The 25860-nt window shown below is 54.4% G+C and overlaps 1 protein-coding gene across 1 annotated transcript in view; it reads right to left on the bottom strand.

The window, feature by feature from the left end:
- The window catches only part of LOC141270747 (gastrula zinc finger protein XlCGF66.1-like), a 53229-nt gene extending 36726 nt beyond the window's left edge, over positions 1-16503 (bottom strand). The window contains exon 1 of the mRNA XM_073680854.1: positions 16409-16503. The gene's annotated coding sequence lies outside the window, so the exon portion shown is untranslated. The remainder of the gene's footprint in view (positions 1-16408) is intronic.
- Between the last annotated feature and the right edge of the window lie 9357 nt (positions 16504-25860).

Here is a 25860-nt window from a genome sequence, read left to right as displayed (position 1 = left end):
CCCTCTATCACACAGTCCCTGCTCGCTCATTACCGGTCACCAGTGCAGAGTCCCGGTGCTTCTCCCAGGACTGAGTCCTGTCCCCTCTATCACAAAGTCCCTGCCCCCTCATTACCGGTCCCCAGTGCAGAGTCCCGGTACTTCCCCCAGGACTGAGTCCTGTCCCCTCTATCACACAGTCCCTGCTCCCTCATTACTGGTCCCCAATTCAGAGTCCCGGTGCTTCTCCCAGGACTGAGTCCTGTCCCCTCTATCACACAGTCCCTGCTCCCTCATTACCAGTCCCCAGTGCTTCCCCCAGGACTGAGTCCTGTCCCCTCTATCACACAGTCCCTGCTCCCTCATTACCGGTCCCCAGTGCAGAGTCCCGATGCTTCCCCAAGGACTGAGTCCTGTCCCCTCTATCACACAGTCCCTGCCCCCTCATTACCAGTCCCCAGTGCAGAGTCCCGATGCTTCTCACAGGACTGAGTCCTGTCCCCTCTATCACACAGTCCCTGCTCCCTCATTACAGGTCCCCAGTGCAGAGTCCTGGTGCTTCCCCCAGGACTGAGTCCTGTCCCCTCTATCACACAGTCCCAGCTTCCTCATTACCAGTCCCCAGTGCAGAGTCCCGGTGCTTCCCCCAGGACTGAGTCCTGCCCCCTCTATCACACAGTCCCTGCTCCCTCATTACCGGTCACCAGTGCAGAGTCCCGATGCTTCCCCCAGGACTGAGTCCTGTCCCCTCTATCACACAGTCCCTGCTCCCTCATTACCAGTCCCCAGTGCAGAGTCCCGGTGCTTCCTCTAGGACTGAGTCCTGTCCCCTCTGTCACACAGTCCCTGCTCCCTCATTACCGGTCCCCAGTGCAGAGTCCCGGTGCTTCCTCTAGGACTGAGTCCTGTCACCTCTATCACACAGTCCCCGCTCCCTCATTACCGGTCCCCAGTGCAGAGTCCCGGTGCTTCCCCCAGGACTGAGTCCTGTCCCCTCTATCACACAGTCCCTGCTCGCTCATTACCGGTCACCAGTGCAGAGTCCCGATGCTTCCCCCAGGACTGAGTCCTATCCCCTCTATCACAAAGTCCCTGCCCCCTCATTACCGGTCCCCAGTGCAGAGTCCCGATGCTTCCCCCAGGACTGAGTCCTGTCCCCTCTATCACACAGTCCCTGCTCCCTCATTACCGGTCCCCAGTTCAGAGTCCCGGTGCTTCTCCCAGGACTGAGTCCTGTCCCCTCTATCACACAGTCCCTGCTCCCTCATTACCGGTCCCCAGTGCAGAGTCCCGGTGCTTCCCCCAGTACTGAGTCCTGTCCCCTCTATCACACAGTCCCTGCTCCCTCATTACAGGTCCCCAGTGCAGAGTCCCGGTGCTTCCCCCAGGACTGAGTCCTGTCCCCTCTATCACACAGTCCCTGCTCCTTCATTACCAGTCTCCAGTGCAGAGTCCCGGTGCTTCCCCTAGGACTGAGTCCTGTCCTCTATATCACACAGTCCCTGCTCCCTCATTACCAGTCCCCAGTGCAGAGTCCCGATGCTTCCCCCAGGACTGAGTGCTGTCCCCTCTATCACACAGTCCCTGCTCCCTCATTACAGGTCCCCAGTGCACAGTCCCGGTGCATCCCCCAGGACTGAGTCCTGCCCCCTCTATCACACAGTCCCTGCTCCCTCATTACCGGTCCCCAGTGCAGAGTCCCGGTGCTTCCCCCAGGACTGAGTCCTGTCCCCTCTATCACACAGTCCCCGCTCCCTCATTACCGGTCCCCAGTGCAGAGTCCCGGTGCTTCCCCCAGGACTGAGTCCTGTCCCCTCTATCACACAGTCCCTGCTCGCTCATTACCGGTCACCAGTGCAGAGTCCCGGTGCTTCTCCCAGGACTGAGTCCTGTCCCCTCTATCACAAAGTCCCTGCCCCCTCATTACCGGTCCCCAGTGCAGAGTCCCGGTACTTCCCCCAGGACTGAGTCCTGTCCCCTCTATCACACAGTCCCTGCTCCCTCATTACTGGTCCCCAATTCAGAGTCCCGGTGCTTCTCCCAGGACTGAGTCCTGTCCCCTCTATCACACAGTTCCTGCTCCCTCATTACCAGTCCCCAGTGCTTCCCCCAGGACTGAGTCCTGTCCCCTCTATCACACAGTCCCTGCTCCCTCATTACCGGTCCCCAGTGCAGAGTCCCGATGCTTCCCCAAGGACTGAGTCCTGTCCCCTCTATCACACAGTCCCTGCCCCCTCATTACCAGTCCCCAGTGCAGAGTCCCGATGCTTCTCACAGGACTGAGTCCTGTCCCCTCTATCACACAGTCCCTGCTCCCTCATTACAGGTCCCCAGTGCAGAGTCCTGGTGCTTCCCCCAGGACTGAGTCCTGTCCCCTCTATCACACAGTCCCAGCTTCCTCATTACCAGTCCCCAGTGCAGAGTCCCGGTGCTTCCCCCAGGACTGAGTCCTGCCCCCTCTATCACACAGTCCCTGCTCCCTCATTACCGGTCACCAGTGCAGAGTCCCGATGCTTCCCCCAGGACTGAGTCCTGTCCCCTCTATCACACAGTCCCTGCTCCCTCATTACCAGTCCCCAGTGCAGAGTCCCGGTGCTTCCTCTAGGACTGAGTCCTGTCCCCTCTGTCACACAGTCCCTGCTCCCTCATTACCGGTCCCCAGTGCAGAGTCCCGGTGCTTCCTCTAGGACTGAGTCCTGTCACCTCTATCACACAGTCCCCGCTCCCTCATTACCGGTCCCCAGTGCAGAGTCCCGGTGCTTCCCCCAGGACTGAGTCCTGTCCCCTCTATCACACAGTCCCTGCTCGCTCATTACCGGTCACCAGTGCAGAGTCCCGATGCTTCCCCCAGGACTGAGTCCTATCCCCTCTATCACAAAGTCCCTGCCCCCTCATTACCGGTCCCCAGTGCAGAGTCCCGATGCTTCCCCCAGGACTGAGTCCTGTCCCCTCTATCACACAGTCCCTGCTCCCTCATTACCGGTCCCCAGTTCAGAGTCCCGGTGCTTCTCCCAGGACTGAGTCCTGTCCCCTCTATCACACAGTCCCTGCTCCCTCATTACCGGTCCCCAGTGCTTCCCCCAGGACTGAGTCCTGTCCCCTCTATCACACAGTCCCTGCTCCCTCATTACCGGTCCCCAGTGCAGAGTCCCGATGCTTCCCCCAGGACTGAGTCCTGTCCCCTCTATCACACAGTCCCTGCCCCCTCATTACCAGTCCCCAGTGCAGAGTCCCGGTGCTTCTCCCAGGACTGAGTCCTGTCCCCTCTATCACACAGTCCCTGCTCCCTCATTACCGGTCCCCAGTGCAGAGTCCCGGTGCTTCCCCCAGTACTGAGTCCTGTCCCCTCTATCACACAGTCCCTGCTCCCTCATTACAGGTCCCCAGTGCAGAGTCCCGGTGCTTCCCCCAGGACTGAGTCCTGTCCCCTCTATCACACAGTCCCTGCTCCTTCATTACCAGTCTCCAGTGCAGAGTCCCGGTGCTTCCCCTAGGACTGAGTCCTGTCCTCTATATCACACAGTCCCTGCTCCCTCATTACCAGTCCCCAGTGCAGAGTCCCGATGCTTCCCCCAGGACTGAGTGCTGTCCCCTCTATCACACAGTCCCTGCTCCCTCATTACAGGTCCCCAGTGAACAATCCCGGTGCATCCCCCAGGACTGAGTCCTGCCCCCTCTATCACACAGTCCCTGCTCCCTCATTACCGGTCCCCAGTGCAGAGTCCCGATGCTTCCCCCAGGACTGAGTCCTGCCCCCTCTATCACACAGTCCCTGCTCCCTCATTACCAGTCCCCAGTGCAGAGTCCTGGTGCTTCCCCCAGGACTGAGTCCTGTCCCCTCTGTCACACAGTCCCTGCTCCCTCATTACCGGTCCCCAGTGCAGAGTCCCGGTGCTTCCTCTAGGACTGGAGTCCTGTCCCCTCTATCACACAGTCCCCGCTCCCTCATTACCAGTCCCCAGTGCAGAGTCCCGGTGCTTCCTCCAGGACTGAGTCCTGTCCCCTCTATCACACAGTCCCTGCTCCCTCATTACCGGTCACCAGTGCAGAGTCCCGGTGCTTCCCCCAGGACAGAGGCCTGTCCCCTCTATCACACAGTCCCTGCTCCCTCATTACCGGTCCCCAGTGCAGAGTCCCGATGCTTCCCCCAGGACTGAGTCCTGTCCCCTCTATCACACAGTCCCTGCCCCCTCATTACCGGTCCCCAGTGCAGAGTCCCGGTGCTTCTCCCAGGACTGAGTCCTGTCCTCTCTATCACACAGTCCCTGCTCCCTCATTACCGGTCCCCAGTGTAGAGTCCCGATGCTTCCCCCAGGACTGAGTCCTGTCCCCTCTATCACACAGTCCCTGCTCCCTCATTACCGGTCCCCAGTGCAGAGTCCCGATGTTTCTCCCAGGACTGAATCCTGTCCCCTCTATCACACAGTCCCTGTTCCCTCATTACCGGTCCCCAGTGCTTCCCCCAGGACTGAGTCCTGTCCCCTCTATCACACAGTCCCTGCTCCCTCATTACCGGTCCCCAGTGCAGAGTCCCGATGCTTCCCCCAGGACTGAGTCTTGTCCCCTCTATCACACAGTCCCTGCTCCCTCATTACCGGGCCCCAGTGCAGAGTCCCGGTGCTTCTCCCAGGACTGAGTCCTGTCCTCTCTATCACACAGTCCCTGCTCCCTCATTACCGGTCCCCAGTGTAGAGTCCCGATGCTTCCCCCAGGACTGAGTCCTGTCCCCTCTATCACACAGTCCCTGCTCCCTCATTACAGGTCGCCAGTGCACAGTCCCAATGCATCCCCCAGGACTGAGTACTGCCCCCTCTATCACACAGTCCCTGCTCCCTCATTACCGGTCCCCAGTGCAGAGTCCCGATGCTTCCCCCAGGACTGAGTCCTGTCCCCTCTATCACACAGTCCCTGCTCCCTCATTACCAGTCCCCAGTGCAGAGTCCTGGTGCTTCCCCCAGGACTGAGACCTGTCCCCTCTGTCACACAGTCCCTGCTCCCTCATTACCGGTCCCCAGTGCAGAGTCCCGATGCTTCCTCTAGGACTGAGTCCTGTCCCCTCTATCACACAGTCCCCGCTCCCTCATTACCGGTCCCCAGTGCAGAGTCCCGGTGCTTCCTCCAGGACTGAGTCCTGTCCCCTCTATCACACAGTCCCTGCTCGCTCATTACCGGTCACCAGTGCAGAGTCCCGGTGCTTCCCCCAGGACTGAGTCCTGTCCCCTCTATCACACAGTCCCTGCCCCCTCATTACCGGTCCCCAGTGCAGAGTCCCGGTGCTTCCCCCAGGACTGAGTCCTGTCCCCTCTATCACACAGTCCCTGCTCCCTCATTACCAGTCCCCAGTGCAGAGTCCCGATGCTTCTCCCAGGACTGAGTCCTGTCCCCTCTATCACACAGTCCCTGCTACCTCATTACCGGTCCCCAGTGCTTCCCCCAGGACTGAGTCCTGTCCCCTCTATCACACAGTCCCTGCTCCCTCATTACCGGTCCCCAGTGCAGAGTCCCGATGCTTCCCCCAGGACTGAGTCCTGTCCCCTCTATCACACAGTCCCTGCTCCCTCATTACCGATCCCCAGTGTAGAGTCCCGATGCTTCCCCCAGGACTGAGTCCTGCCCCCTCTATCACGCAGTCCCTGCTCGCTCATTACCGGTCCCCAGTGCAGAGTCCCGGTGCTTCCCTCAGGACTGAGTCCTGTCCCCTCTATCACACAGTCCCTGCTCCCTCATTACCAGTCCCCAGTGCAGAGTCCCGGTGCTTCCCCCAGGACTGAGTCCTGTCCCCTCTATCACACAGTCCCCGCTCCCTCATTACCGGTCCCCAGTGCAGAGTGCCGGTGCTTCCCCCAGGACTGAGTGCTGTCCCCTCTATCACACAGTCCCTGCTCCCTCATTACAGGTCCCCAGTGCACAGTCCCGGTGCATCCCCCAGGACTGAGTCCTGCCCCCTCTATCACACAGTCCCTGCTCCCTCATTACCGGTCCCCAGTGCAGAGTCCCGGTGCTTCCTCTAGGACTGAGTCCTGTCCCCTCTATCACACAGTCCCCGCTCCCTCATTACCGGTCCCCAGTGCAGAGTCCCGGTGCTTCCCCCAGGACCGAGTCCTGTCCCCTCTATCACGCAGTCCCTGCTCGCTCATTACCGGTCCCCAGTGCAGAGTCCCGGTGCTTCCCTCAGGACTGAGTCCTGTCCCCTCTATCACACAGTCCCTGCTCCCTCATTACCGGTCCCCAGTGCAGAGTCCCGGTGCTTCTCCCAGGACTGAGTCCTGTCCCCTCTATCACACAGTCCCTGCTCCCTCATTACCGGTCCCCAGTGCTTCCCCCAGGACTGAGTCCTGTCCCCTCTATCACACAGTCCCTGCTCCCTCATTACCGGTCCCCAGTGCAGAGTCCCGATGCTTCCCCCAGGACGGAGTCCTGTCCCCTCTATCACACAGTCCCTGCCGCCTCATTACCGGTCCCCAGTGCAGAGTCCCGTTGCTTCTCCCAGGACTGAGTCCTGTCCCCTCTATCACACAGTCCCTGCTCCCTCATTACCGGTCCCCAGTGCAGAGTCCCGATGCTTCCCCCAGTACTGAGTCCTGTCCCCTCTATCACACAGTCCCTACTCCCTCATTACCGGTCCCCAGTGCAGAGTCTCGGTGCTTCACCCAGGACGGAGTCCTGTCCCCTCTATCACACAGTCCCAGCTCCCTCATTACCGGTCCCCAGTGCAGAGTCCCGGTACTTCCCCCAGGACTGAGTCCTGTCCCCTCTATCACACAGTCCCTGCTCCCTCATTACCGGTCCCCAGTGCAGAATGCCAGTGCTTCCCCCAGGACTGAGTCCTGTCCCCTCTATCACACAGTCCCTGCTCCCTCATTACCGGTCCCCAGTGCAGAGTCCCGATGCTTCCCCCAGGACTGAGTCCTGTCCCCTCTATCACACAGTCCCTGCTCCCTCATTACCGGTCCACAGTGCAGAGTCCCGGTGCTTCCCCCAGGGCTGAGTCCTGTCCTCTCTATCACACAGTCCCTGCTCCCTCATTACCGGTCCCCAGTGTAGAGTCCCGGTGCTTCCCCCAGGACTAAGTCCTGTCCCCTCTATCACGCAGTCCCTGCTCGCTCATTACCGGTCCCCAGTGCAGAGTCCCGGTGCTTCCCTCAGGACTGAGTCCTGTCCCCTCTATCACACAGTCCCTGCTCCCTCATTACCGGTCCCCAGTGCAGAGTCCCGGTGCTTCTCCCAGGACTGAGTCCTGTTCCCTCTATCACACAGTCCCTGCTCCCTCATTACCGGTCCCCAGTGCTTCCCCCAGGACTGAGTCCTGTCCCCTCTATCACACAGTCCCTGCTCCCTCATTACCGGTCCCCAGTGCAGAGTCCCGATGCTTCCCCCAGGACGGAGTCCTGTCCCCTCTATCACACAGTCCCTGCCCCCTCATTACCGGTCCCCAGTGCAGAGTCCCGTTGCTTCTCCCAGGACTGAGTCCTGTCCCCTCTATCACACAGTCCCTGCTCCCTCATTACCGGTCCCCAGTGCAGAGTCCCGATGCTTCCCCCAGTACTGAGTCCTGTCCCCTCTATCACACAGTCCCTGCTCCCTCATTACCGGTCCCCAGTGCAGAGTCCCGGTGCTTCCTCCAGTACTGAGTCCTGTCCCCTCTATCACACAGTCCCTACTCCCTCATTACCGGTCCCCAGTGCAGAGTCTCGGTGCTTCCCCCAGGACTGAGTCCTGTCCCCTCTATCACACAGTCCCTGCTCCCTCATTACCGGTCCACAGTGCAGAGTCCCGGTGCTTCCCCCAGGGCTGAGTCCTGTCCTCTCTATCACACAGTCCCTGCTCCCTCATTACCGGTCCCCAGTGTAGAGTCCCGGTGCTTCCCCCAGGACTGAGTCCTGTCCCCTCTATTACACAGTCCCTGCTCCCTCATTACCGGTCCACAGTGCAGAGTCCCGGTGCTTCCTCCAGGACTGAGTCCTGTCCCCTCTATCACACAGTCCCTGCTCCCTCATTACCGGTCCCCAGTGCTTCCCCCAGGACTTAGTCCTGTCCCCTCTATCACACAGTCCCTGCTCCCTCATTACCGGTCCCCAGTGTAGAGTCCCGGTGCTTCCCCCAGGACTGAGTCCTGTCCCCTCTATTACACAGTCCCTGCTCCCTCATTACCGGTCCACAGTGCAGAGTCCCGGTGCTTCCTCCAGGACTGAGTCCTGTCCCCTCTATCACACAGTCCCTGCTCCCTCATTACCGGTCCCCAGTGCTTCCCCCAGGACTTAGTCCTGTCCCCTCTATCACACAGTCCCTGCTCCCTCATTACCGGTCCCCAGTGCAGAGTCCCGATGCTTCCCCCAGTACTGAGTCCTGTCCCCTCTATCACACAGTCCCTGCTCCCTCATTACCGGTCCCCAGTGCAGAGTCCCGGTGCTTCTTCCAGTACTGAGTCCTGTCCCCTCTATCACACAGTCCCTACTCCCCCCATTACCGGTCCCCAGTGCAGAGTCTCGGTGCTTCACCCAGGACGGAGTCCTGTCCCCTCTATCACACATTCCCAGCTCCCTCATTACCGGTCCCCAGTGCAGAGTCCCGGTACTTCCCCCAGGACTGAGTCCTGTCCCCTCTATCACACAGTCCCTGCTCCCTCATTACCGGTCCCCAGTGCAGAATGCCAGTGCTTCCCCCAGGACTGAGTCCTGTCCCCTCTATCACACAGTCCCTGCTCCCTCATTACCGGTCCCCAGTGCAGAGTCCCGGTGCTTCCCCCAGGACTGAGTCCTGTCCCCTCTATCACACAGTCCCTGCTCCCTCATTACCGGTCCCCAGTGCAGAGTCCCGGTGCTTCCCCCAGGACTGAGTCCTGTCCCCTCTATCACACAGTCCCTGCTCCCTCATTACCGGTCCACAGTGCAGAGTCCCGGTGCTTCCCCCAGGGCTGAGTCCTGTCCTCTCTATCACACAGTCCCTGCTCCCTCATTACCGGTCCCCAGTGTAGAGTCCCGGTGCTTCCCCCAAGACTGAGTCCTGTCCCCTCTATTACACAGTCCCTGCTCCCTCATTACCGGTCCCCAGTGCAGAGTCCCGGTGCTTCCTCCAGGACTGAGTCCTGTCCCCTCTATCACACAGTCCCTGCTCCCTCATTACCGGTCCCCAGTGCAGAGTCCTGTCCCCTCTATCACACAGTCCCTGCTCCCTCATTACCGGTCCCCAGTGCAGAGTCCCGGTGCTTCCTCCAGGACTGAGTCCTGTCCCCTCTATCACACAGTCCCTGCTCCCTCATTACCGGTCCCCAGTGCAGAGTCCCGGTGCTTCCTCCAGGACTGAGTCCTGTCCCCTCTATCACACAGTCCCTGCTCCCTCATTACCGGTCCCCAGTGCTTCCCCCAGGACTGAGTGCTGTCCCCTCTATCACACAGTCCCTGCTCCCTCATTACCGGTCCCCAGTGCAGAGTCCCGATGCTTCCCCCAGGACTGAGTCCTGTCCCCTCTATCACACAGTCCCTGCCCCCTCATTACCGGTCCCCAGTGCAGAGTCCCGGTGCTTCTCCCAGGACTGAGCCCTGTCCCCTCTATCACACAGTCCCTGCTCCCTCATTACCGGTCCCCAGTGCAGAGTCCCGATTCTTCCCCCAGTACTGAGTCCTGTCCCCTCTATCACACAGTCCCTGCTCCCTCATTACCGGTCCCCAGTGCTTCCCCCAGGACTTAGTCCTGTCCCCTCTATCACACACTCCCTGCTCCCTCATTACCGGTCCCCAGTGCAGAGTCCCGATGCTTCCCCCAGGACTGAGTCTTGTCCCCTCTATCACACAGTCCCTGCTCCCTCATTACCGGTCCCCAGTGTAGAGTCCCGGTGTTTCCCCCAGGACTGCGTCCTGTCCCCTCTATCACACAGTCCCTGCTCCCTCATTACCGGTCCCCAGTGCAGAGTCCCGGTGCTTCCTCCAGGACTGAGTCCTGTCCCCTCTATCACACAGTCCCTGCTCCCTCATTACCGGTCCCCAGTGCAGAGTCCCGGTGCTTCCCTCAGGACTGAGTCCTGTCCCCTCTATCACACAGTCCCTGCTCCCTCATTACCGACCCCCAGTGTAGAGTCCCGGCGCTTCCCCCAGGACTGAGTCCTGTCCCCTCTATCACACAGTCCCTGCTCCCTCATTACCGGCCCCCAGTGCAGAGTCCCGGTGCTTCCCCCAGGACTGAGTCCTGTCCCCTCTATCACACAGTCCCTGCTCCCTCATTACCGGCCCCCAGTGTAGAGTCCCGGTGCTTCCCCCAGGACTGAGTCCTGTCCCCTCTATCACACAGTCCCTGCTCCCTCATTACCGGTCCCCAGTGTAGAGTCCCGGTGCTTCCCCCAGGACTGAGTCCTGTCCCCTCTATCACACAGTCCCTGCTCCCTCATTACCGGTCCCCAGTGTAGAGTCCCGGTGCTTCCCCCAGGACTGAGTCCTGTCCCCTCTATCACACAGTCCCTGCTCCCTCATTACCGGTCCCCAGTGTAGAGTCCCGGTGCTTCCCCCAGGACTGAGTCCTGTCCCCTCTATCACACAGTCCCTGCTCCCTCATTACCGGCCCCCAGTGCAGAGTCCCGGTGCTTCCCCCAGGACTGAGTCCTGTCCCCTCTATCACACAGTCCCTGCTCCCTCATTACCGGCCCCCAGTGTAGAGTCCCGGTGCTTCCCCCAGGACTGAGTCCTGTCCCCTCTATCACACAGTCCCTGCTCCCTCATTACCGGTCCCCAGTGTAGAGTCCCGGTGCTTCCCCCAGGACTGAGTCCTGTCCCCTCTATCACACAGTCCCTGCTCCCTCATTACCGGTCCCCAGTGTAGAGTCCCGGTGCTTCCCCCAGGACTGAGTCCTGTCCCCTCTATCACACAGTCCCTGCTCCCTCATTACCGGTCCCCAGTGTAGAGTCCCGGTGCTTCCCCCAGGACTGAGTCCTGTCCCTTCTATCACACAGTCTCTGCTCCCTCATTACCGGTCCCCAGTGCAGAGTCCCGGTGCTTCCCCCAGGACTGAATCCTGTCCCCTCTATCACACAGTCCCTGCTTCCTCATTACCGGTCCCCAGTGCAGAGTCCCGGTGCTTCCCCCAGGACTGAATCCTGTCCCCTCTATCACACAGTCCCTGCTCCCTCATTACCGGTCCCCAGTGTAGAGTCCTGGTGCTTCCCCCAGGACTGAGTCCTGTCCCCTCTATCACACAGTCCCTGCTCCCTCATTACCGGTCCCCAGTGTAGAGTCCCGGTGCTTCCCCCAGGACTGAGTCCTGTCCCCTCTATCACACAGTCCCTGCTCCCTCATTACCGGTCCCCAGTGTAGAGTCCCGGTGCTTCCCCCAGGACTGAGTCCTGTCCCCTCTATCACACAGTCCCTGCTCCCTCATTACCGGTCCCCAGTGCAGAGTCCCGGTGCTTCCCCCAGGACTGAGTCCTGTCTCCTCTATCACACAGTCCCCGCTCCCTCATTACCGGTCCCCAGTGTAGAGTCCCGGTGCTTCCCCCAGGACTGAGTCCTGTCCCCTCTATCACACAGTCCCTGCTCCCTCATTACCGGTCCCCAGTGTAGAGTCCCGGTGCTTCCTCCAGGACTGAGTCCTGTCCCCTCTATCACACAGTCCCTGCTCCCTCATTACCGGTCCCCAGTGCTTCCCCCAGGACTTAGTCCTGTCCCCTCTATCACACAGTCCCTGCTCCCTCATTACCGGTCCCCAGTGCAGAGTCCCGATGCTTCCCCCAGTACTGAGTCCTGTCCCCTCTATCACACAGTCCCTGCTCCCTCATTACCGGTCCCCAGTGCAGAGTCCCGGTGCTTCTTCCAGTACTGAGTCCTGTCCCCTCTATCACACAGTCCCTACTCCCCCCATTACCGGTCCCCAGTGCAGAGTCTCGGTGCTTCACCCAGGACGGAGTCCTGTCCCCTCTATCACACATTCCCAGCTCCCTCATTACCGGTCCCCAGTGCAGAGTCCCGGTACTTCCCCCAGGACTGAGTCCTGTCCCCTCTATCACACAGTCCCTGCTCCCTCATTACCGGTCCCCAGTGCAGAATGCCAGTGCTTCCCCCAGGACTGAGTCCTGTCCCCTCTATCACACAGTCCCTGCTCCCTCATTACCGGTCCCCAGTGCAGAGTCCCGGTGCTTCCCCCAGGACTGAGTCCTGTCCCCTCTATCACACAGTCCCTGCTCCCTCATTACCGGTCCCCAGTGCAGAGTCCCGGTGCTTCCCCCAGGACTGAGTCCTGTCCCCTCTATCACACAGTCCCTGCTCCCTCATTACCGGTCCACAGTGCAGAGTCCCGGTGCTTCCCCCAGGGCTGAGTCCTGTCCTCTCTATCACACAGTCCCTGCTCCCTCATTACCGGTCCCCAGTGTAGAGTCCCGGTGCTTCCCCCAAGACTGAGTCCTGTCCCCTCTATTACACAGTCCCTGCTCCCTCATTACCGGTCCCCAGTGCAGAGTCCCGGTGCTTCCTCCAGGACTGAGTCCTGTCCCCTCTATCACACAGTCCCTGCTCCCTCATTACCGGTCCCCAGTGCAGAGTCCTGTCCCCTCTATCACACAGTCCCTGCTCCCTCATTACCGGTCCCCAGTGCAGAGTCCCGGTGCTTCCTCCAGGACTGAGTCCTGTCCCCTCTATCACACAGTCCCTGCTCCCTCATTACCGGTCCCCAGTGCAGAGTCCCGGTGCTTCCTCCAGGACTGAGTCCTGTCCCCTCTATCACACAGTCCCTGCTCCCTCATTACCGGTCCCCAGTGCTTCCCCCAGGACTGAGTGCTGTCCCCTCTATCACACAGTCCCTGCTCCCTCATTACCGGTCCCCAGTGCAGAGTCCCGATGCTTCCCCCAGGACTGAGTCCTGTCCCCTCTATCACACAGTCCCTGCCCCCTCATTACCGGTCCCCAGTGCAGAGTCCCGGTGCTTCTCCCAGGACTGAGCCCTGTCCCCTCTATCACACAGTCCCTGCTCCCTCATTACCGGTCCCCAGTGCAGAGTCCCGATTCTTCCCCCAGTACTGAGTCCTGTCCCCTCTATCACACAGTCCCTGCTCCCTCATTACCGGTCCCCAGTGCTTCCCCCAGGACTTAGTCCTGTCCCCTCTATCACACACTCCCTGCTCCCTCATTACCGGTCCCCAGTGCAGAGTCCCGATGCTTCCCCCAGGACTGAGTCTTGTCCCCTCTATCACACAGTCCCTGCTCCCTCATTACCGGTCCCCAGTGTAGAGTCCCGGTGTTTCCCCCAGGACTGCGTCCTGTCCCCTCTATCACACAGTCCCTGCTCCCTCATTACCGGTCCCCAGTGCAGAGTCCCGGTGCTTCCTCCAGGACTGAGTCCTGTCCCCTCTATCACACAGTCCCTGCTCCCTCATTACCGGTCCCCAGTGCAGAGTCCCGGTGCTTCCCTCAGGACTGAGTCCTGTCCCCTCTATCACACAGTCCCTGCTCCCTCATTACCGACCCCCAGTGTAGAGTCCCGGCGCTTCCCCCAGGACTGAGTCCTGTCCCCTCTATCACACAGTCCCTGCTCCCTCATTACCGGCCCCCAGTGCAGAGTCCCGGTGCTTCCCCCAGGACTGAGTCCTGTCCCCTCTATCACACAGTCCCTGCTCCCTCATTACCGGCCCCCAGTGTAGAGTCCCGGTGCTTCCCCCAGGACTGAGTCCTGTCCCCTCTATCACACAGTCCCTGCTCCCTCATTACCGGTCCCCAGTGTAGAGTCCCGGTGCTTCCCCCAGGACTGAGTCCTGTCCCCTCTATCACACAGTCCCTGCTCCCTCATTACCGGTCCCCAGTGTAGAGTCCCGGTGCTTCCCCCAGGACTGAGTCCTGTCCCCTCTATCACACAGTCCCTGCTCCCTCATTACCGGTCCCCAGTGTAGAGTCCCGGTGCTTCCCCCAGGACTGAGTCCTGTCCCCTCTATCACACAGTCCCTGCTCCCTCATTACCGGCCCCCAGTGCAGAGTCCCGGTGCTTCCCCCAGGACTGAGTCCTGTCCCCTCTATCACACAGTCCCTGCTCCCTCATTACCGGCCCCCAGTGTAGAGTCCCGGTGCTTCCCCCAGGACTGAGTCCTGTCCCCTCTATCACACAGTCCCTGCTCCCTCATTACCGGTCCCCAGTGTAGAGTCCCGGTGCTTCCCCCAGGACTGAGTCCTGTCCCCTCTATCACACAGTCCCTGCTCCCTCATTACCGGTCCCCAGTGTAGAGTCCCGGTGCTTCCCCCAGGACTGAGTCCTGTCCCCTCTATCACACAGTCCCTGCTCCCTCATTACCGGTCCCCAGTGTAGAGTCCCGGTGCTTCCCCCAGGACTGAGTCCTGTCCCTTCTATCACACAGTCTCTGCTCCCTCATTACCGGTCCCCAGTGCAGAGTCCCGGTGCTTCCCCCAGGACTGAATCCTGTCCCCTCTATCACACAGTCCCTGCTTCCTCATTACCGGTCCCCAGTGCAGAGTCCCGGTGCTTCCCCCAGGACTGAATCCTGTCCCCTCTATCACACAGTCCCTGCTCCCTCATTACCGGTCCCCAGTGTAGAGTCCTGGTGCTTCCCCCAGGACTGAGTCCTGTCCCCTCTATCACACAGTCCCTGCTCCCTCATTACCGGTCCCCAGTGTAGAGTCCCGGTGCTTCCCCCAGGACTGAGTCCTGTCCCCTCTATCACACAGTCCCTGCTCCCTCATTACCGGTCCCCAGTGTAGAGTCCCGGTGCTTCCCCCAGGACTGAGTCCTGTCCCCTCTATCACACAGTCCCTGCTCCCTCATTACCGGTCCCCAGTGCAGAGTCCCGGTGCTTCCCCCAGGACTGAGTCCTGTCTCCTCTATCACACAGTCCCCGCTCCCTCATTACCGGTCCCCAGTGTAGAGTCCCGGTGCTTCCCCCAGGACTGAGTCCTGTCCCCTCTATCACACAGTCCCTGCTCCCTCATTACCGGTCCCCAGTGTAGAGTCCCGGTGCTTCCTCCAGGACTGAGTCCTGTCCCCTCTATCACACAGTCCCTGCTCCCTCATTACCGGTCCCCAGTGTAGAGTCCCGGTGCTTCCCCCAGGACTGAGTCCTGTCCCCTCTATCACACAGTCCCTGCTCCCTCATTACCGGTCCCCAGTGTAGAGTCCCGGTGCTTCCCCCAGGACTGAGTCCTGTCCCCTCTATCACACAGTCTCTGCTCCCTCATTACCGGTCCCCAGTGCAGAGTCCCGGTGCTTCCCCCAGGACTGAATCCTGTCCCCTCTATCACACAGTCCCTGCTTCCTCATTACCGGTCCCCAGTGCAGAGTCCCGGTGCTTCCCCCAGGACTGAATCCTGTCCCCTCTATCACACAGTCCCTGCTCCCTCATTACCGGTCCCCAGTGTAGAGTCCTGGTGCTTCCCCCAGGACTGAGTCCTGTCCCCTCTATCACACAGTCCCTGCTCCCTCATTACCGGTCCCCAGTGTAGAGTCCCGGTGCTTCCCCCAGGACTGAGTCCTGTCCCCTCTATCACACAGTCCCTGCTCCCTCATTACTGGTCCCCAGTGTAGAGTCCCGGTGCTTCCTCCAGGACTGAGTCCTGTCCCCTCTATCACACAGTCCCTGCTCCCTCATTACCGGTCCCCAGTGCAGAGTCCCGGTGCTTCCCCCAGGACTGAGTCCTGTCCACTCTATCACACAGTCCCTGCTCCCTCATTACCGGTCTCCAGTGTAGAGTCCCGGTGCTTCCTCCAGGACTGAGTCCTGTCCCCTCTATCACACAGTCCCTGCTCCCTCATTACCGGTCCCCAGTGTAGAGTCCCGGTGCTTCCCCCAGGACTGAGTCCTGTCCCCTCTATCACACAGTCCCTGCTCCCTCATTACCGGTCCCCAGTGCAGAGTCCCGGTGCTTCCCCCAGGACTGAGTCCTGTCCCCTCTATCACACAGTCCCTGCTCCCTCATTACCGGTCTCCAGTGCAGAGTCCCGGTGCTTCCCCCAGGACTGAGTCCTGTCCCCTCTATCACACAGTCCCTGCTCCCTCATTACCGGTCCCCAGTGCAGAGTCCCGGTGCTTCCCCCAGGACTGAGTCCTGTCTCCTCTATCACACAGTCCCCGCTCCCTCATTACCGGTCCCCAGTGTAGAGTCCCGGTGCTTCCCCCAGGACTGAGTCCTGTCCCCTCTATCACACAGTCCCAGCTCCCTCATTACCGGTCCCCAGTGTAGAGTCCCGGTGCTTCCCCCAGGACTGAGTCCTGTCCCCTCTATCACACAGTCCCTGCTCCCTCATTACCGGTCCCCAGTGTAGAGTCCCGGTGCTTCCTCCAGGACTGAGTCCTGTCCCCTCTATCACACAGTCCCTGCTCCCTCATTACCGGTCCCCAGTGTAGAGTTCCGGTGCTTCCTCCAGGACTGAGTCCTGTCCCCTCTATCACACAGTCCCTGCTCCCTCATTACCGGTCCCCAGTGTAGACTTCTCCTCAGCTTCAGCTCTTACCTGTGGCCGCTTCCTACACAGAAAACCCTTCACTTCCTACAAGCCCCATCCTGCTCCTCCCCCCATGTGACTGATCACATGACTGTGACATCATCACAGGTCCTGGAAGCAGAACTGCAAAGGTTCCCAGAATAGAGAGAGGGATAAACTCTGCTCGGCTTCGGGCGGTTTCATGAGATCTGCGCTCACTGAACGTCTACAGACTCTGCTGAACTCTGCGGTTTTGGTGGATTTTTTCTCTATAAAGTTTCTTTGTGGAGCCTGAATAACATCATGTAAAATCCGCTGTTGCATTTTTAACCGATTAAATAAAGCTTTTCTGAACTATTAAAAAAGCTTTATAAACGCGGCTTCACATCTGCAGCAGAAACGCATCAAACAAGGGGGAAAAGGCATAAAAAGTGCAACAAAAACTGAATAATCAGAGAAGATTGTGATTCCGTCGTGTGGAGAAATAATAGGAGGATAGGAGTGGTAGTCTGCGCTGCTGATGTTGGAAGGAAGAAACCCAGAAGACGCTGTACAGGATTCACCGTGAGCTTTATTCTCAATGCGTTTCACAGTTGGACCAACTTCTTCATCAGGATCCACAATAGTCCTGTGTGATGAGGACAAGGTCACATCTACCTGCAGAAAACAACTAGAAGAAATATAGTAACTATATAAGGTGTGAACACTGCCTTAGTGTTCCATTTTGTCTCTGCTGAGATGTGATTATTTTTTTTCAAAGCGCATTAAAATGACATTTATGTAATGGTTTTTCATTATTTTTAGTAATTTATAGGAAAAAAAATATCTGACTTTTATCTTCCCTCTAGTATACAGGTATGTAGAAATGCACTGTTATATATACAGTGGTGGCCAAAAGTATTAGCACCCCTGCAATTCTGTCAGATAATACTCAGTTTCTTCCTGAAAATGATTGCAATCACAAATTCTTTGGTATTATTCTCTTCATTTAATTTGCTTGCAAGGAAAAAACACAAAAGAGAATGAAGCAAAAATCAAATCATTGATCATTTCACACAAAACTCCAAAAATGGGCCAGACAAAAGTATTGGCACCCTCAGCCTAATACTTGGTTGCACAACCTTTAGCCAAAATAACTGCGAACAACCGCTTCCGGTAACCATCAATGAGTTTCTTACAATGCTCTGCTGGAATTGCAGACCATTCTTCTTTGGCAAACTGCTCCAGGTCCCTGATATTTGAAGGGTGCCTTCTCCAAACTGCCATTTTGAGATCTCTCCACAGGTGTTCTATGGGATTCAGGTCTGAACTCATTGCTGGCCACCTTAGAAGTCTCCAGTGCTTTCTCTCAAACCATTTTATAGTGCTTTTGGAAGTGTGTTTTGGGTCATTGTCCTGCTGGAAGACCCATGACCTCTGAGGGAGACCCAGCTTTCTCACACTGGGCCCTACATTATGCTGCAAAATTTGTTGGTAGTCTTCAGACTTCATAATGCCATGCACACGGTCAAGCAGTCCAGTGCCAGAGGCAGCAAAGCAACCCCAAAACATCAGGGAACCTCCGCCATGTTTGACTGTAGGGACCGTGTTCTTTTCTTTGAATGCCTCTTTTTTTTTCCTGTACACTCTATGTTGATGCTTTTTCCCAAAAAGCTCTACTTTTGTCTCATCTGACCAGAGAACATTCTTCCAAAACGTTTTAGGCTTTCTCAGGTAAGTTTTGGCAAACTCCGGCTTGGCTTTTTTATGTCTCAGGGTAAGAAGTGGGGTCTTCCTGGGTATCCTACCATACAGTCCCTTTTCATTCAGACACCGACGGATAGTACGGGTTGACACTGTCGTACCCTCGGACTGCAGGGCAGCTTGAAATTGTTTGGATGTTAGTCGAGGTTCTTTATCCACCATCCGCACAATCTTGCGTTGAAATCTCTCGTCAGTTTTTCTTTTCCGTCCACATCTAGGGAGGTTAGCCACAGTGCCATGGGCTTTAAACTTCTTGATGACACTGCGCACGGAAGACACAGGAACATTCAGGTCTTTGGAGATGGACTTGTAGCCTAGAGATTGCTCATGCTTCCTCACAATTTGGTTTCTCTAGTCCTCAGACAGTTCTTTGGCCTTCTTTCTTTTCTCCATGCTCAATGTGGTACACACAAGGACACAGGACAGAGGTTGAGTCAACTTTAATCCATGTTAACTGGCTGCAAGTGTGATTTAGTTATTGACAACACCTGTTAGGTGCCACAGGTAAGTTACAGGTGCTGTTAATTACACGAATTAGAGAAGCATCACATGATTTTTCAAAGGGTGCCAATACTTTTGTCCACCCCCTTTTTTAGGTTTGGTGTGGAATTATATCCATTTTGGCTTTAGGACAATTCTTTTTGTGTTTTTTCATTGAAGACAAATTAAATGAAGATAATAATAACAAAGAATTTGTGATTGCAATCATTTTCAGGAAGAAACTGATTATTATCTGACAGAATTGCAGGGGTGCCAATACTTTTGGCCAGCACTGTAGATGTATCTCTATGTTATGTACCAGTACACACTACCTGTAATTTTTGAGTCTACAATGTACATTCATGTAAAGATAAGTCCACCGTGATTGTCAGTGCAGTCTGTGGCTCATACGTTTTGCTGTTGCCTACAATGATGCAGGTTGGGGGTTTGAATCTCGGTGAGATCAGATCTCAAGGAACAAAAATAATTATCTATTTAAATGAATGTAAGTATGTACAGAGCAGAGAAATCCAGGCCCCAGCCCCTAGGAGGAGCTATGGAGCAATGAATCATCTAAAAACTTTATACTGTCACCTTTTCCACACCATTGCAGCAATTCCAAATGGCGAATTTGTGAGGGGAAAACAATTATTATGCCCCGATGATGATTTATACCAGAGAGAATCATCTATCATAAAAACGAGACTTAGAGAAAGAGGATATACCAATAAAATGATAGACATGGCCAATGTAAAAACATTTATTTTCTCTCTATTCCCAATGTTATGAATAAAATCAAAGAAAAGAAAAATAAACACCTTAATGACACTGATCAGGTTATCACCTTTAGCACCCCTGATAGCACCCAATTCAATAAAATAAAAACCATCATAACAAAATACATTCCTGTCTTATCTCAAGATGAGACGTTACATGATATTTTAAATAGGCGATATAGGGGCGTGGCCTGGACGTTGAGCTAAGAAGACGTGCCTCACATCAGCTCCCGCATCTTGCCTTCATTAGGGGCTTTTGGTCAAACCAAATCTTTGAAAAAAGGACTCCCTGTAACCCCCAGACCCTCTACAGCCCTGTGGAAGCGAGAAGAAAAGACCCCGCAGCCCATAAACAAAGAAAAGGCCATATTTCAATTTGAGGCCTAACGCTGGCACGGACTACTTTTTTCCTCTCACACAGCTCCGGCTCAAGCACTCTGCCCTCCTACCCTCCCTCGCTATTGAAACATCCAACCCACCTACCATCTGTGGAGAAGCCGAGGAGCGGGGCCCGAGCGGCGCCTGCGAATGTGAGGAGACTGTCGAGCCGGTTGGTCCCAGGGTGAGTGGCGCAGGTGTCGGTGGCGGCTCGGTGGAGGGTTCTGGTCGTGGCTGCGGTGGCCTTGCTGTGGTCGTCCATCCATCCCTGGATGTGCCGGGTGGCTTGGGACGGGAGGCACCGCCGTGGAGAACGGTACCCGGACCTGCGGCAACGTTTGGTCCCTGGAGACCCGGTGAACACCAGTGAGCTTGCGGTGGCTGGGTGGAGGGATATGCCCACAAGAGCCACGGCCATTTTATAAAAAATCACCCTCCATACGCAGCCACATAGTGCTATGACCCTGGATGTCAGAACTGTTAGCCCATACAACAAGAAAAGCTCATATTCCACAGATATAATAAAGAACTGACACCCTTAAAGTGTTGTCACATTGTATAAGGATCATCTTTATTCTCATTTGCACAAGGAAAGACTAGAAGCAATGGGATGAAACTGAATGGGAGGAGACATAGATTAGATATTAGAAAAAACTTTTTGACAGTTAGGATGATCAATGAGTGGAACAGGCTGCCACGAGAGGTGGGGAGTTCTCCTTCAATGGACGTCTTCAGAGGCTGGACAGACATCTGTCTGAGATGATTTAGTGAATCCTGCTTTGAGCAGGGGGTTGGACCAGATGGCCCAGGAGGTCCCTTCCAACTCTAACATTCTATGATTCTACTCCACATCTATTTTGATCTAATCAGTGACTCATAGGAGACCCTTGGGAGGCAGACAAAATAGGCTGCATTTTAATAGAGCCTCCTGGCTACAGGAATTGTCTTCCATTTACTCACCAGAGATATGAAGACCGGGATAAGGACCGGACAAGGGCATTAAACATCAGCCCAGATCTCCGGAAACCCTAGGGTCAACAGGCGCAGGTGGCACCATACACACAGCAACAGACATTCCTTTATGTAACCTACCATTTAAAGCTTCTTGGCTGACTGCCTTACAGAGACTCATGTGATTATCAAACCTTAAGTGACGTCACCACCTTTTACACAGAACCTCAATTGGAACTCTACACACCGTGGATAAATTTGTGGGGAAAAACAAAGGAGGTAGAACCTCGACACGCTCTCAAAACGCTAATTCTCCCACAAAACTGGTAAACGAGGCAACCAAAGATGACCCACAACCCTTAGCCCAAGCCATAATGGACCGTCTGATGCCAGAAATTGACAGCAGGCTGACGGCCTTTCAGGCATCACTAGAGGGAATCATTTCACAGGTCAATACTCAAGGGTCACGCCTCGCAGAGGCCAAACAGAGAGTCTCTGACCTAGAAGATGCAGTAAAAGACATTACAGATAGGTTGGCAACCAAAGAAAGAGAGACCTCCTTCCTGCTAGAAAAAGTTGACGACCTTGAAAATAGATCACGTCGCAACAATCTGAGGTTGGTAGGCCTCCCTGAGTCTATCCCAGCGTCTGATCTTATTAATATCACCTCAGCATGGCTTCCTAAATCATTGAACTTGAATCCAACACTAAAGGAGGTTATGATAGAAAGAGCTCATCGTGTAGGGCCACTGAGGAATGGCGAAAAAGACAGACCTAGGCCTGTCATCTTCAAGGTTCTAGACTTTCAAGACAAGCTACGAATACTATCAGCCTTCAGGAAGAAACGAAAGCTAATCTACAACAACAACTCCTTCTCTTTCAGGACTATTCTGCAGCCCTAGCGACGAGGCTCAAAGCCTTTAATGCAGAATCTTGGTGGAGAACAATATTCAGTTTGGCTTACAGTACCCGGCTATTCTACGTTTCATCATATCTGGAAAGATGATCCAACAAAGGCCCTGACCTATCTACGCACAGAAATCCAATCTTCACCTCGTGACCTGGGTGATACTTGAACATTTAGAGTTACATTGTTTATCTATTTCATTCCTTTTATTCTATTGTGATGTCACTGATTTCTCTGTTTTTTCCCAGGCAGTGGCTAAGCCCACATATACCTAGCATTATTGAAATGTTATATCTGTTCATATTACTTTTCTTAAGTAATGTTAGTTTTTGGGAGAATTTTCTGATGTTGGGAGGGAGGGAGGGTTTCTGCATGCTCCTACATAGCTTACGGGTCTTAAAAGCTCTAGCACTTACTCGCTGGGATAAGTGGAGAGCTGGAATACAAATCTTAATAACTTCATGGTTAGTCTGGGGATAGGTTAATGGCGCACACAGCTGATCCAGAGATATTCACAACACAACCTATTCAGTGGTGTTCTTGGAATATGAATGGGCTTAACTCTCCTGTTAAAAGGAAAAAAAGTATTGAATTATTTACAACGCACACATTTCCATGTTATTTTCTTGCAGGAAACCCACTGGATAAAGGATAACCATCCTGCTTTATTCAGTAAAAAATATATTCTAGGTGTAGAAGCCTCTTATAAGAAAAAACAAAGAGGAGTAGCCATACTCTTCAACAAAAATGTCAATCATGAGATTTTGGATGTGTTAGCAGATCCTCAAGGAAGATTTTTATTGGTTAAAGTCATTATTGAGGAAATAACCTACAGTCTGGTTAATATATACGCACCGAATGTCTATGATCCTCAGTTTCAGGCACAACTAATAACACACATAATTGACTGGGAAACACCTAACTTTAATTATAGGGGGAGACTTCAATGAAGTTCATGATACACTATTGCATAGATCTAATCCCCATTCTACACAACAGTCATCGCAGAGTGGTTACATTCAGTGATTATTGAATCAGCTGGGACTGATAGACATCTGGAGACTATAACACCCATTGGAAAGAGATTACTCACATTATTCCCATGTACATAACTCCCACGCCAGAATAGACTGTTGGCTCTTGGGCACATCTATGTTACCACTAGTGCTTCAATCGAATATTCTAAATATTCATATTTCAGACCATGCCCCGGTAATATTCAGCTCACACTTAATCTGCCCAATAAAAAGAGAGAGAAGTTGGAGATTTCCCGCCTACTTATATAAATCAGAATATTTTAGGACATTTCTACAAGCCTCCTGGGACATCTATAAAAATGATAAGGAACAGAGTCAAAATGCTTCCTTGTTCTGGGCTGCATCCAAAACTGTGATAAGGGGACAAATCATTTCTTATACAAGCAATAAAAGGAAGAAATTGATGGAAAAAACTATAGAAACACAGAAACTACTAACACAAACATACAAAAACTTCAAATCCAATAATACTCCCACTAACAAAAAAAAATTTCTAGAGGCAAAAGAAATAGCAGACACATTGGCATATGAAAGTGCATTACATAATTTAGATTACCAAAAACACAAATACTTCAAATGGGGAAACAAACCAGGACGTTTGCTTGCGTCCTTCACCAAACCCTTCAGAATGCAAACTAGAATAAACAAAATCCATAAAAAAGTGGTCAACTAGTATTTAAATATGAAGAGATAGTAGACGAGTTCAGGACATTTTTTAGCTCTTTATACAAGAAGGAAAGAGAAGAACTCGATGAAAGCTCATGCTTTCTCCAAAGCATTGTCACCCCTACACTCACAGAAGAACACAGAACAATACTAAATAGTCCTATTACCCCAACAGAAGTGTTATAAACCATTAACACCTTACATTTATCCAAAGCTCCAGGACAGGATGGTTTTAGAAATGAACACTACAAAATACTCGGAACTACAATAAGTTCACATCTATGCGAGGTATTCAATGGAATAATAAAGAACGGTAAACTACCTGATAGGTTCAATGAGGCTAACATTATTATACTACCCAAATCAGGCAAAGACGCCTTACAGGTTAACGGCTATAGAATAATATCGCTACTCAACTCTGATTTCAAAATCTTTACAAAAATTCTAGCAAACAGGTTTCAACAGATAATCCCTGATTTAATATCACCACATCAAACGGGATTCGTTCATGGGAAATCCATTACATATATCAGAACAGCAATAGGGGCGATATCCTCAGGCAGAGTAAACGGTCACAAACAAAGCATTGTAGTGAGCCTTGATGCAGACAAGGCTTTTGACCGCGTTTCCTGATCCTACCTACTTAAATTGTTAGAAATCCACAACTTCGGTCCACAATTCTGCGAAGCTGTCAAACAAATATATAAAAATCCTACATCCCGACTTTACATAAACAATACATTTTCTGATCACTTCCAAATACAGCGTGGCACAAGGCAGGGATGTCCATTGTCCAGGGCCGGCGTCAGCACCCGGCGCATCCGGGCAAGTGCTGGGGCCCTGAGCAGGCGGAGGGGCCCACTCACTGTCGGGGACCCCTGCGCACTATGAGACCCGTGAGCGGTGCTGTGCCTGCGCCCGCTCTCCCCCCCGCTTGCTCAGGGCCCCGGCACCCGGCACAATACTTACCTCTCCCTGTGCCTCCGCAGCAGCTCCGGTCTCTTCCGCGGCTGCTGCACTGTGACGTCTCAGGTCAGAGGGCACGGTGACGTCTTTACACCACGCTCTATCCTGAGCAGTCACAGGCAGCGCAGAGCGGGAAGACGCCGGCGCGGGTGAGGGGTCCGGAGCAGCAGGTGAGAAGTGAGGTTGAGTGTTTGTTATTTTGTTTTTTAATATATGGAGGCGTGCGGCATTATAAGGGGGGGAAAGATGACATCCTGCATGGGGCATTATAAGAGGGGGTGACATCCTGCATGGAGTATTATAAGAGGGGGAGAGATGACATCCTGCATGGGGCATTATAAGAGCGGGTGACATCCTGCATGGGGCATTATAAGGGGGGGAGAGATGACATCCTGCATGGGGCATTATAAGAGGGGGTGACATCCTGCATGGGGTATTATAAGAGGGGGTGACATCCTGCATGGGGTATTATAAGAGGGGGAGAGATGACATCCTGCATGGGGCATTATAAGAGGGGGTGACATCCTGCATGGGGCATTATAAGGGGGGGGGGGATGACATCCTTCATGTGGCATTATAAGAGGGGGTGACATCCTGCATGGGGCATTATATGAGGGGCGACATCCTGCATGGGGCATTAAATGAGGGAAGACATCCTGCATGGGGCATTATAAGGGGGGTGACATCCTGCATGGGGCATTATAAGGGGAGGGGGTGACATCCTGCATGGGGCATTATAAGAGGGGGTGACATCCTGCATGGGGCATTATGAGAGGGGGTGACATCCTGCATGGGGTATTATAAGAGGGGGTGACATCCTGCATGGGGAATTATATGGGGGGGAGAGGTGACATCCTGCATGGGACATTATAAGAGGCGGTGACATCCTGCATGGGCCATTATATAGGGGGAGAGGTGACATCCTGCATGGGGCATTATATGAGGGGCGACATCCTGCATGGGGCATTAAATGAGGGAAGACATCCTGCATGGGGCATTATAAGAGGGGGTGACATCTTGCATGGGGCATTATGTGGTGGGAACAGTATTCTGTATGGAGCATTATAAGGGGGCCAGTATCCTGTACTGAGCGTAATATGGGGGCCAGTATCCTGCATGGAGAATTATTTGGGGGTCAGTATTCTGTATGGAACATTATAAGGGGGCCAGTGTTCTGTACAGAGAGTAATATGGTTGTCAGTATCCTGCATGGGGCATTATTTTGGGGCCAGTATTCTGTATGGAGCATTATAAGGGGACCAGTATCCTGTACAGAGCGTAATATGAGGGCCAGTATCCTGTATGCAGCATTTTATGGGGGCCATTATTCTGTATGGAGCGATTCGCCGGTTTCTGAGCTATTGTAGAATTTACAATAGATATTGGTCATGTAATGTAAGAAGTGAAATCTTTGGCCTTGTACTATATATATATTTCTCTGCTGTATCTGTGCATCATGAAGTGTGGTATGTGTTAAAGGGGCCCACAGAGACTCTTTCGCCTGGGGCCCACAAAAACCTGGAGCCGGCCCTGCCATTGTCCCCACTATTATTCAATCTAGCATTAGATCCTTTCTTA

The sequence above is a fragment of the Phyllobates terribilis genome, unplaced genomic scaffold, assembly GCF_046119375.1.
Source record: "Phyllobates terribilis strain yellow unplaced genomic scaffold, ASM4611937v1 Scaffold_5__5_contigs__length_657084704, whole genome shotgun sequence".
NCBI classification, from domain to species: Eukaryota; Metazoa; Chordata; class Amphibia; order Anura; family Dendrobatidae; genus Phyllobates; species Phyllobates terribilis.
This window is presented reverse-complemented; position numbering and strand designations above follow the sequence as displayed.